Genomic DNA, 10,489 nt, shown 5'->3' with positions numbered 1-10,489 from the left:
GCAGAGGGGTACCTGGCACACCTCTGCTCCCAGGACGGGACCTTCTCTCAGCGCGTCCGAGTCTGATCGGTTCTTCCCGCGTGCTCCGTGTCTGCTGTTAGGTTCCCACCTTACGACCTGAACGCCCCTTCCTACCGCCGCGGGACACGCTGGCCTTGCCCCTGCGGCACCCCTGCCCGCCCTCCTTTTCGGGGCCTCCTCCCCCCTGTCACCTCCTGCTAGAATCTTGGCTGCTGCTCTTGATTTCAGGGAAATGTGGCCACACGGTCGGGGCGCACAGCAGTGCCCTTTTCGGGGCGGGAGGGGAGGTTATATGGTAACAGCCCATGTTGGCATATGCCCCTGGGCGCCGGGTTGAAGCACATTCCCCTGTTTCGAAAGCACCGCAGGCTTCAGAGAAGGGCACGCTTGCAGTCATGCAGTAGAACCTCCCCGCTGACTCCAGGGAGAGGGGCCGCGTCCCTTCCCGTGGGCCGCGCTCTCTCGGGAGCGCTCTATTCACTCTTCACCGCTGACTGCCACCGCGCACAGGGAGCCAGGCCCCAGGTAAAAGCGGCCTGTAGCGGGAGTCAGGTCTGAGAAAGAGAGAAGCTGGGGCAAGCTGGCATGGCATCCCTTGAGCCCGGGGGGTGCAGCTGCACTTGGACCTGACTGAATCCTCCCCCGCACCCACCCTGTCTCTGTTGGCTCCCTGAAGGTAGTTAAGAGCCAAGCTTCTCCGTCCAGCAAGCAAGACAGTTCTCGCTAAGAGATGTACTTCTTCCACGGCGTCTGACCATTTTCTCTCTCTAGAAATTTGCTAGGAGAACCACTTACTCAAAGGAACACTAAGTGAATCTTTTTTTTTTTTTTAAGAGTTTTAATTTATTAGAGAGAACTTGCGCACGTGCCTGCGGACGCACGTGGGCAAGGGGGGAGGGGCAGAGGGAGAGGGAGAAGCCGATTCCCGGCTCAGCGGCAGGAGCTAGATCCTGGGTTCTCCGTATCTTGACCTGGGCAGAAGGCAGTCGCTTAACCGACTGAGCCACCCACGCGCCCTTCAGGGAATCTTTTCTAAATGGGAAAATATTTTTTTCAAAATATACATGAGTTATATGTTTTATATATGTTTTTCTGTTGTGTATGTATATACGCATACATAACAGAGGGCTTTGATACAACGTCTGAAAACGTTTCCGAGAAGACATTCTTAAGTGTGATTTACTTATGGTTGGATGCATCTAGGAATATAGAATTATCTATAGGTCTTTTTTACATAGGTCTTCTTTACATGGCAGACAAATTAAAGACCAAGTCATTTCTGTGAAAGAGACATTTTTAAGAAAATTTAACATTGATTCATAAGCTCGTTTTATTTTTTAATTTTTAAGCTTCATTCTAGGTTAACATATTCCCAATGTACTGTACATTTGCCTTGAGCGGTAGAGGTGGTAAAGATTTTCTGAGCGCTTCTACGATTGTAGAGGAATGAATTACGGCATTCTTGGTTGATAATTCTACTTAAGGTAGAGCAGACCGTCTTTCAAAATCTGAATACTTAATACATTTTATGGGAAAGAGGTTTAGATCTTTGATACACAAGTGGTGGGGTTGGGGTACCAAGTGCATTACAGAGTCCTAAATATTTTAAAAAGCGCAGTAGAAGAAAATCCGTGTCCTCTGCTCTGTATACTGTGTCACAGAACATCTGTACCCCTTGACCTGCCCACAGTCCTGGTCCACAGTTTGTATAGGTAGAGGGAAGTCGTCCTTCTTGCCATTCTCCAGATGATTTTCTTACAGTGGAAGAGATTATTAGGGAAATAATGTCAACGTCATTAAATTTACCAAAATACTCTCTTTTCATGGGGAGTCCTATATTTAAACATTCCTGTTGCTGTTATCAAAAGAAACACCCTAACTGCTAAAACATCCAATTATCTAATCACCTCATTTCAAGGAGACAAAATGAAGATGTTAGTCTGTTTCATATTTGCAAAATGCCTTCCTTTCCTGAGCATCTACTCCTATTTACTGGGATCTTGTTATTAATAACGACTTCAGTTATTGGCCTTCCTTGACCTGCCAGTCCTTCATACGCGTCGTCTCGTATAACTTTTGCAACAACGATGAAAGGAAAAAAAAATATATGTAATAGGTGAAAATTTGGGATTAAAACAGTTTTCCGGCATCCACACAGATGCAGAGATTATGAGCCGAGGTCCCCCTCATCCCCAACAACCCCCCCCCCCCCCCCCTCCAAAGACCTATCTTTCAGCAGTGAGTTAATATAATACGAGGCTCTCATTCTGTGCTGGGTTGTGCTGTTTGGCCACCATAGGTTTCAGAACCCTGTTACTTTGGTTCTTTCTGTGGTCGGAATTTGTAGTTGGTGTTCATATTTAGATATTTATAATTTTACTGAAAAATGGTAGAAGTCCTTAATCCTATGACCCATATATTTGTTTATTTACAACAGAGAACTTGTTCATCGCTGGGAAAGCAAGAAAGAAAAGCAAGCCTAGCAGTTAATGAAAGCTACCCTTTCCCCACTTATCCATCTCAGCAGGAACTCTTTTTGATGACGACTTTTCCTGGAAGCTGTGTCATAGAGTAGGTTATTGTAGAAAGAGCGTAATTTCCATTAGGAGCGATGTTCTAAAAGGCCGTCGCGTCACTGACCAAGGCCTTAACTCCAAAGAAATTATATAATCATTGATCTTTATGCCTTTGCTTACTCTTTAAACTTTATTTGGTGTCTAGTATAGGACAAGGGCTGGCCTAGGCATTAGGGATAAAAGATCTTAAGATAAAATTCCTGCCTTTAGTTCACTGTTCTTTTTAGCTGGAATGTCCTTGCACGTTTTTCTATTCGGTTAGGCCCTACTTATTCCTCAAGGCCTAAATCAGGCCCTGCTGCCTTGTTATATCCTTTATGATAACATCGAGCCAGCTTCTGTCGGTACCTTCCTCTTTGTTGGTGCCTGAGGCGTTGCCTTAGCATTTGTGACTTTTTGTTTTGGTAGACATGTGGTGGCCTCCACTCTGTGTGCTCCGAGTTCATTTGGAGCAGGGACTGTCTTAATGCTTCTTGGTTTTTGCCAGCTTCTAACGGAGAGCTCAAGACTTGTAAATATTTGTAACATGGAGAACAGGAAGTGGTCCCAAATGTCTTTTCATCTCTAATATTAAACCATTTTGAAAAAAAAAAGTATGCTCACCATTTAGTAAGTGTCCACTACTACATCTCTTATTTTAAAACTGTAAATAAATACACAATTGACACAAACTCAAAAACATTTTTTTTTTTAAAGATTTCGTCTATTAGAGTGCACACACATGAGCAGTGGGGAGAGGCAGAGGGAGAGGAAGAAGCAGACTCCCCGCTGAGCAGGGACCCGGAAGTGGGGCTTGATCCCAAGACCCTGGGATGATGACCTGAGCTGAAGGCAGGCGCTTAACTGACTGAGCCACCCAGGTGCCGCTCAGAAACCTTCTTTACGAGATCTTCCCTGAATTTCTAAGATGAAGATGACATCCCCAGCTACACAGATGGCTTCCCTCTTTGGAACACAACAAAGTGAACACATACAATGGGTCAGAAGTCTGAAATGGAAGTCAGAGTGAAATTTCAAAAGGACCCAGCCTGCCGTGTAACAGACAGCTGTAATTTCAAGATCTAGAATGGCTTGAAAGTTCAGAACACAGGCCACAGAGTAGGAGCTAATAAAATGGGATGGTACTGTGTGGTAACATTTGTGGAATTATACGGACTGATGCAGTTTTCCCCGAGGGGAACACAATTCCCAAGTTCTGATGAACTGTCCTAGATGCCTGTAGGCACATGTATTTAAAATAATGAAAACACAGAATTCATTCTCTGAATGTAGAAGATGGCAAGTTCAGAGTCATCCCAACCACAGCCGTTGCCTAGGGAAGCCTGCGCCCTGGCTGATCCTAGTTTCACATTTGTAAATTTCTCATCGAAGGCCCTTAGCTCTACTTACGTTTCCATTTTAAGCACCAGGCTTTCTTTCCCGTATCTTATTCTGGCTCTCTCGCTCGCTCTCTCTCTCTTCATCTTGGGGTACATGATCCTACTCCTAACATACTTTTGAAGTGCCGTATTAAGAAAGTTAGCTTCTCATACATAGGATAGTCCTTTGAGTAGCCACAGATTCACATCTCGCTTAAAAAGCAACTATGGAGGTGCCTGGGGGGCTCGGTCGGTGAAGCATCCGCCTTTGGCTCAGGGCATTAATCTCGGGGTCCTGGGATCGAGCCCCGCATCAGGCTCCCTACTCATCGGGGAGTCTGCATCTCCCTCTCCCTCTGTCTGCCGCTCCCCCTGCCTGTGCTCTCACTCTGTCAAATAAATACATAAACTCTTTAGAAAAAAAAAAAACAACTTCTTAAAAAATCTTAAACTCACAAGTTCAGAGATAAAATTATTACGAATTTCAAGATGGTGACAGCAGATCTTTAAACCCACTGTGGGTCCTTCTGAGCAGGGGGCCCATCAGGCGAGCCCTGCTCAGAAATACCCTCTTGTATACCCAGATATTATCTTGGAGGAAGAGGGGAGAGAAGACATTTTCTGCTTTGCCTGAAATGAGACTGTCTTGATTATTGGATCCTACTTACAAAAATGAAATAATAAAGTAATTACCTCTTAAAAATTATTTGTTCCGGAGATTCTTTGCATAAGATTCCATTGTTTGCTGAGAGAAAAAGCAGAAGTCATTGTATGTGGATAAAGAAAATTGTTAGAATGTAGGGGAAGCCTAGGGGATTGGCACTAGGAAGCGGGAAGCCTTCAGAAACCATGCTTCTGCTTTGGATTTCTAGGCTCTTGGGGAGTCTCAGTCTGGCATGTTGCCTTTCCCTTCCTCTCTCCTCAGATCTGCCTTCTCTGCTTCTCAGGGTGCACATGACCCGACATGGTAGCCCCTCAGTTCAGCCAAATGGCACAAAGGATATACCTGTTTTTTCTGGTGGACAGAATATAGAATTGGTCCAATGTGTATCTGGATCCGTCTCTGGTCCAACCATTGATCACGGACAGGGGGTGAACGCCAAAGCCTGGAAGCTCGGGGACTGGACCAGCACTTCCTGAAGTTTTCTACTACTCTGCCTGTTGTACTTGATTAAATGTCCCGTGCATAAAAATAGTAATAGTTAGGGCACCTGGGTGGCTCAGTCGGTTAAGCATCTGCCTTCGGCTCAGGTCATGAGTCCGGAGTCCCAGCATCAAGTCCCGCATCGGGCTCCCTGCTCATCCAGGAGTCTCCTTCTCCCTCTGACCCTCCCCCATCTCATGCTCTCTCTCTCTGTCTCTCTGTCTCTCTCTCTCTCTCTCAAATGAGTAAATAAAACCTTTTTAAAAATAACAGTTTATAATCACTTTACGGTTACGGAGCCTGTGCTGTGTACCAGGGTCTTTGTTAATCATACGTTCCTCGTCTAGTCTCAACAGTAAATGCTCAGAAGGACGTGAAGAAAGTGGCCTCACCGACATGCTAAGACCATTTTCCCAGATGATCTGGACAATGGGGAGTAAAGGAAAGAAAACCCGGGTTCATCAGAGCCCAGAGCTATACTCTTAGTAAAGCCAGAACCTAATAAACAAAGGCTGTTTTTTTTTTATTAATTTGATTTTTATAAGTAATCTCTACAGCCATCGTGGGGCTCAGTCTCACAGCCCCGAGACCAAGTTTTGCACGCTCCACCGACTCCGCCAAGCAGGTGCAGGCTGCTGTTAGTATATACTCTGCTGAAACACTGTTACCACTCTCTTAGAGTTCCCATTTCCCTGTGCTTTCGCGTTGGCTGCCATCAAAGAGTTGAAGAAACTTCCTTCCGATCCTTGATTTTGTTCAGGGAACTCAATTACAACGATCGTAGCCATTACGCACAGCAGATTCTCAGCCATGTTTGCCCTTAGTTAATGAGTGACTTTCAGAAGAGCGGCTGTGTACTCCCCAAGGTGATGTGCATCATGCCACAGAAATTGATGCCAGATGGATCCGACCTGCCTGGGAAAACAGGCTTCCTGGAGTCTTCAGGATGTGTTTGGTTTTCCGTAACTGTTTCCAGCCTGCCCCCTGCTGGCTGATAGAAGGGGCCATCGCTCATCACAAGGGACGGTAATGCCAGGAAGAAGCCGCAGCTCCAGGGAGGTCTCAGTTTCACGGGGCCTCAGTCCAGTTGGAAAGGGCCGAGTCTCCCCTCCCCGTATTGTACCAACCCCCACGTCACCTCCACAGAGGAGTCGGACAGGGTTCACATCATTTTTTCCGACATCTACTTGCTGCATCGAAAGGGCTACTCTTGTTGCTTACCGATGTCATGACTGAAATCTCAATCCAAGATGAAATATGTAAACGTTGGAAAGCGGGTAAGTTAGATGAATGGCGGTCATTTTTGTACCCCTCCTCCCTGGCTTTCCTCACCTGTACTCTGCAGAGGACTTACTGATTTCGAATGTGGAAGAACTAGGCTCTGTCCTGAGTAAAAGTCAAATGGTTAGGGTTACTTGTTTGGACTGTTTTTAATGTTTACCTGAAATGCTCATTGAGGTGCCAGCTAGCCGCAAGTTTATTAAGTCCACTTTATGAATTCACTTTTTTCTTTCTTTCTTTTCTTTTTTTTTTTTTTAGTGAAGAAAGTTAAATTTAAAAACTAAGCATAAGGTGGGTCACCTGGGTGGCTCCGTTGGATAAGCAGTCCAACTCGGTTTCAGCTCAGGTTGTGATCTCAGGGTCCTGGGATCGAGACTTGCGTCAGTCTCCGTGCTCAGTAGGGAGTCTGCTTGAGGAGACTCTCTCCCTCTCCCTTTGCCCCTCCTGCACCTCCTGTGTGCGTGCCCTCTCTCTCAAATAAATCTTTTGGGGCGCCTGGGTGGCTCAAGTCAGTTAAGCGTCTGCCTTCGGCTCAGGCCATGATCTCGAGGTCCTGGGATCGAGCCCCGCATCGGGCTCCCTGCTCAGCAGAGAGCCTGCTTCTCTCCCTCCCACTGGTGCTCGCCCTGCTTGGGCCCTCTCTGTTTCTCTCTGTGTCAAATAAATAAATAAAAAATCTTTGAAAAAAAAATAAATAAGCACAAGGTGATTTCTATATTAACTAGTATATTCATCAGCTTTCACAATTAAAGCTAATGCGAAAATAACGTCTAAGCCATGGAAATAAGCTATAAAACTGCCTGTGCGGATACACGAATGCACTCAAGGGAGAATAATTATTTCACAAAACAAGTGTCAGTTGTTTTTATTCCTGTTAAGTTTTCTGAAAAGTAAATATTACCCTTGTTTCCAAGGAAGCACACATTTAATTGTGGAAAATCTAGAGAATACAAATACAGATTTAGAGTAATATTGACTACGCTTATAAAGTTGATATGTGTGATGTATGTATCACATGTCCATCTAGGTAAATGTAGTGTATAATTTACTTTCTGGAGATTTCTATCTCAAATTTTAATACAAAGCATTATACAAAAGGCCATAAATATGACCTAACCAAATAACTGACAGTGACTTAATTGCTTATACAGTGAATGAGCTAATACTATTAAATATACATAAGATTCCTTTTTGCATATGTGGCTTCCAGACATCTTATCTGTGACCCAGACGGGTGAATATCATTTTAGCACATAATAGTGCCCACTTGTGAATGAGAACAGAACAAAGATTATATTGGATATTGATGTTTAGTTACCTGCTAGGCTTTGTAACCACCTCAGGGACATCCCCACCAATTGTAATAACCAAACTGTTTGAACTTAGGTCTCAATGAATTTGTAAATTCTGACACACCATGGGCCTCAGTGCTAGATGTTCAAATGCACGAAGAGAAGGATGTGTGTAATGTTAATATAGGAGGTTTTTAAAAACCCATCTGTTAGAGCTCATACTTGCAAGGAAGTGTTTTAGTCACCATGGTTGCCTAAGAGGTTATGAATGGTCTCCATCATCTAGGGCTGTAGTTTTGTGAATGTATTTACTCAGCAGCATTCATTGAGCGTTGTGTGTGTTGGCATCTCCACAGGCCCTGTGGATGTACTAATGGATGAGACAGGTAGACTACAGTCTCGTGAGCGAGAGAGATGACACCCAGCCATTGAGACAGGAGTGCAAGCCGTGAATGGAAGGTGGCACAGGGTCATAGAGGTTCCTGCCCCACCCAGTGCCTGTAAGCAGGACGCTTGTAAAACCAGCATGATTTCTACGCTGAATACTGGCAGTGGAATTCCAGGGTGTGGGTGGGGCACTGAGAAAGAGAACAGGGTCCTAAGAGATGAAATGAGGAAGCAGACATGACGTCCAGTTGTCTTCTCTTACCCCAGACGTTAAAGAGATTCGCAAAACAACGGCGTGCTTCTCATCAAATTTTTTGTTGGGGAAGATAATGTTTTTCATAAAGATACATGATATAAAAAAAAAAAAAAGAAAGTGCTTTAATCGGGATGTATCATGGTCAAGGTTAGAGTCAAGGCCGAGGATACGTTAAGAGTCAGACTGCCCTTTGAAAAGCCCCAGCCTTGAGCAGAGGGAATGGCATGCAGTAGGTACTCCGTGAATGCTTACTGATAACTGACTGACAAAATGATTGTTGCACAATTGAAGGATCCTGGTTGAGGTCTAAACCTTGGACAGCTTGCCAATTCGTTATCTCACTTCCAGGAGCGCCTGAGTCATCCCGACAGGAGAGTCCAGGCGGCCAAGGCATACCGAACCTGCCTCAGATACTTGGGGTGAGTACTTTGACAAGGACCATACTTGGATTTTAAAATTGGGATCCATTTGTTTATATCAAATTCGTTCGATTTTAAAATTACTCAGTTTGCATATGCATTGAAACGTGTACCTACATACACACACTCACAGACTAAAAGTTTAATTGCCGTGGCTTAAGGTAAGTTAGTTAGCATTTTTTTTTCATGGTTCGTGCTGACTGGTTCCAATCCAGTCTCTCTACCCCTTGTAACTGTGTGACCTTGGCAAGGTTACTTGACCTCTCTGGGCCTCAATTCCTGATCTATACATTATGGGTGATGATTACACCTAGATTACAGAATGCGTATGAAGCTACATGGGTTGATACGCGTAAGGAGCATAGAATACTCTCTGTCATATAGAACTGTGTAAATAATTGTGTTGTCATTATCCTAAACCATAAAATACCAAGATTAAAAGCATTTAACTTACCACATCAAACAGTCTGTAAAATAGTTGTTAGCACGTACAGCATAATGATTAAAATGAAAACGTTTTAAACGTTTCAAATGGAGGTACGTGGCTGGCTCAGTCAGTAGAGTATGCGACTCTTGATCTTGGGGTCGTGAGTTTGAGCCCCACGTTGGGTGCAGAGATTGCTTAAATAAATAAACATTTTTTAAACGTTTCTGAAGCCAAATGAGTTAATATATGCTAAGAGCAGAGAATACCGTGTTGAAACTATTCTGTTGTTGCTGTTTTTAACCCTGATAATATTAAAAGCATTGAGATTACTAGGTCAAACTAATGAGTTAGTTTACTGTGTGTCATGAAGGTTTTGATTATTTTCAGTGTTTTAAATATGTGGATAGGCGTGAACTACGAAAGTGAGGATGAAGTTAAGTGGAGAGAATGGAAATGTAGTCATTTTGGAATACCTTTTCTGTCTTCAGATGAAAAATGCATCCTCAAGGAACCCAGTTCCACGGAACTGAATACATTTTAAAATCTCATTCATTTTTCTTGCAATTTACGGATCTGGACTTATTAAAATGTTCATATCTTTGAGCTAATGGGGCATAACAAATTTAATTTGCAAAACAAAGATGACATGGCTGGAACATGATCCATAATCACTTTCTTTCCCTTCAACTTCTCGTTGTAGGCACTCTGTTGGAAAGGCGAGTCAAGCGTATTTTGTAACTTCTTAGAACTTTCCAGATGAATAAGGTCTTAGAAAAACATAAAGGAATAGAATTTTGGAACAAAACAGTTCCTCCGAATCTGTCTTTTACAGTGCTTCTCAGTTGTGTGGGGCACAGCCCCGCCGCCCTTGGCAGGGTTGTTCGGAATGTGTGGGGGTGCTCTGGGTTCAGTGTGATGGGACACGTGTGACAAGCCGGGGGAGCTGGCGGAGCACTGGGTGGAGAGGACAGGCTGATGGGAAGCTTCCCGTGGGGAGCTGGCGACTGCCAGGGCAGCCCTGGCCGCACGCTCCGACCGGTGACCTAGCTCTAGCCTTGGCCGCACGCTCCGACCGGTGACCTAGCTCTAGCCTTGGCCGCACGCTCCGACCGGTGACCTAGCTCTAGCCTTGGCCGCACGCTCCGACCGGTGACCTAGCTCTAGCCCTGGCCGCACGCTCCGACCGGTGACCTAGCTCTAGCCTTGGCCGGCAGCTTCCCCGAGAAGAGTTGGGCCCTCGCCTCCCAAGCGGCAGCAAATCTGCCAGTGCTGCGTTGGGACACAGCCAGCCCACTGCCCTGCTTGCCGCGGGTCTCTGAGATCTTTCC

The sequence above is a fragment of the Callorhinus ursinus genome, unplaced genomic scaffold (assembly GCF_003265705.2).
Source record: "Callorhinus ursinus isolate GAN/ISIS: 27379988/994484 unplaced genomic scaffold, GSC_fseal_2.0 scaffold16, whole genome shotgun sequence".
NCBI classification, from domain to species: Eukaryota; Metazoa; Chordata; class Mammalia; order Carnivora; family Otariidae; genus Callorhinus; species Callorhinus ursinus.
The sequence above is the reverse complement of the archived record's forward strand: the minus strand, read 5'-3'. Positions refer to the sequence as shown.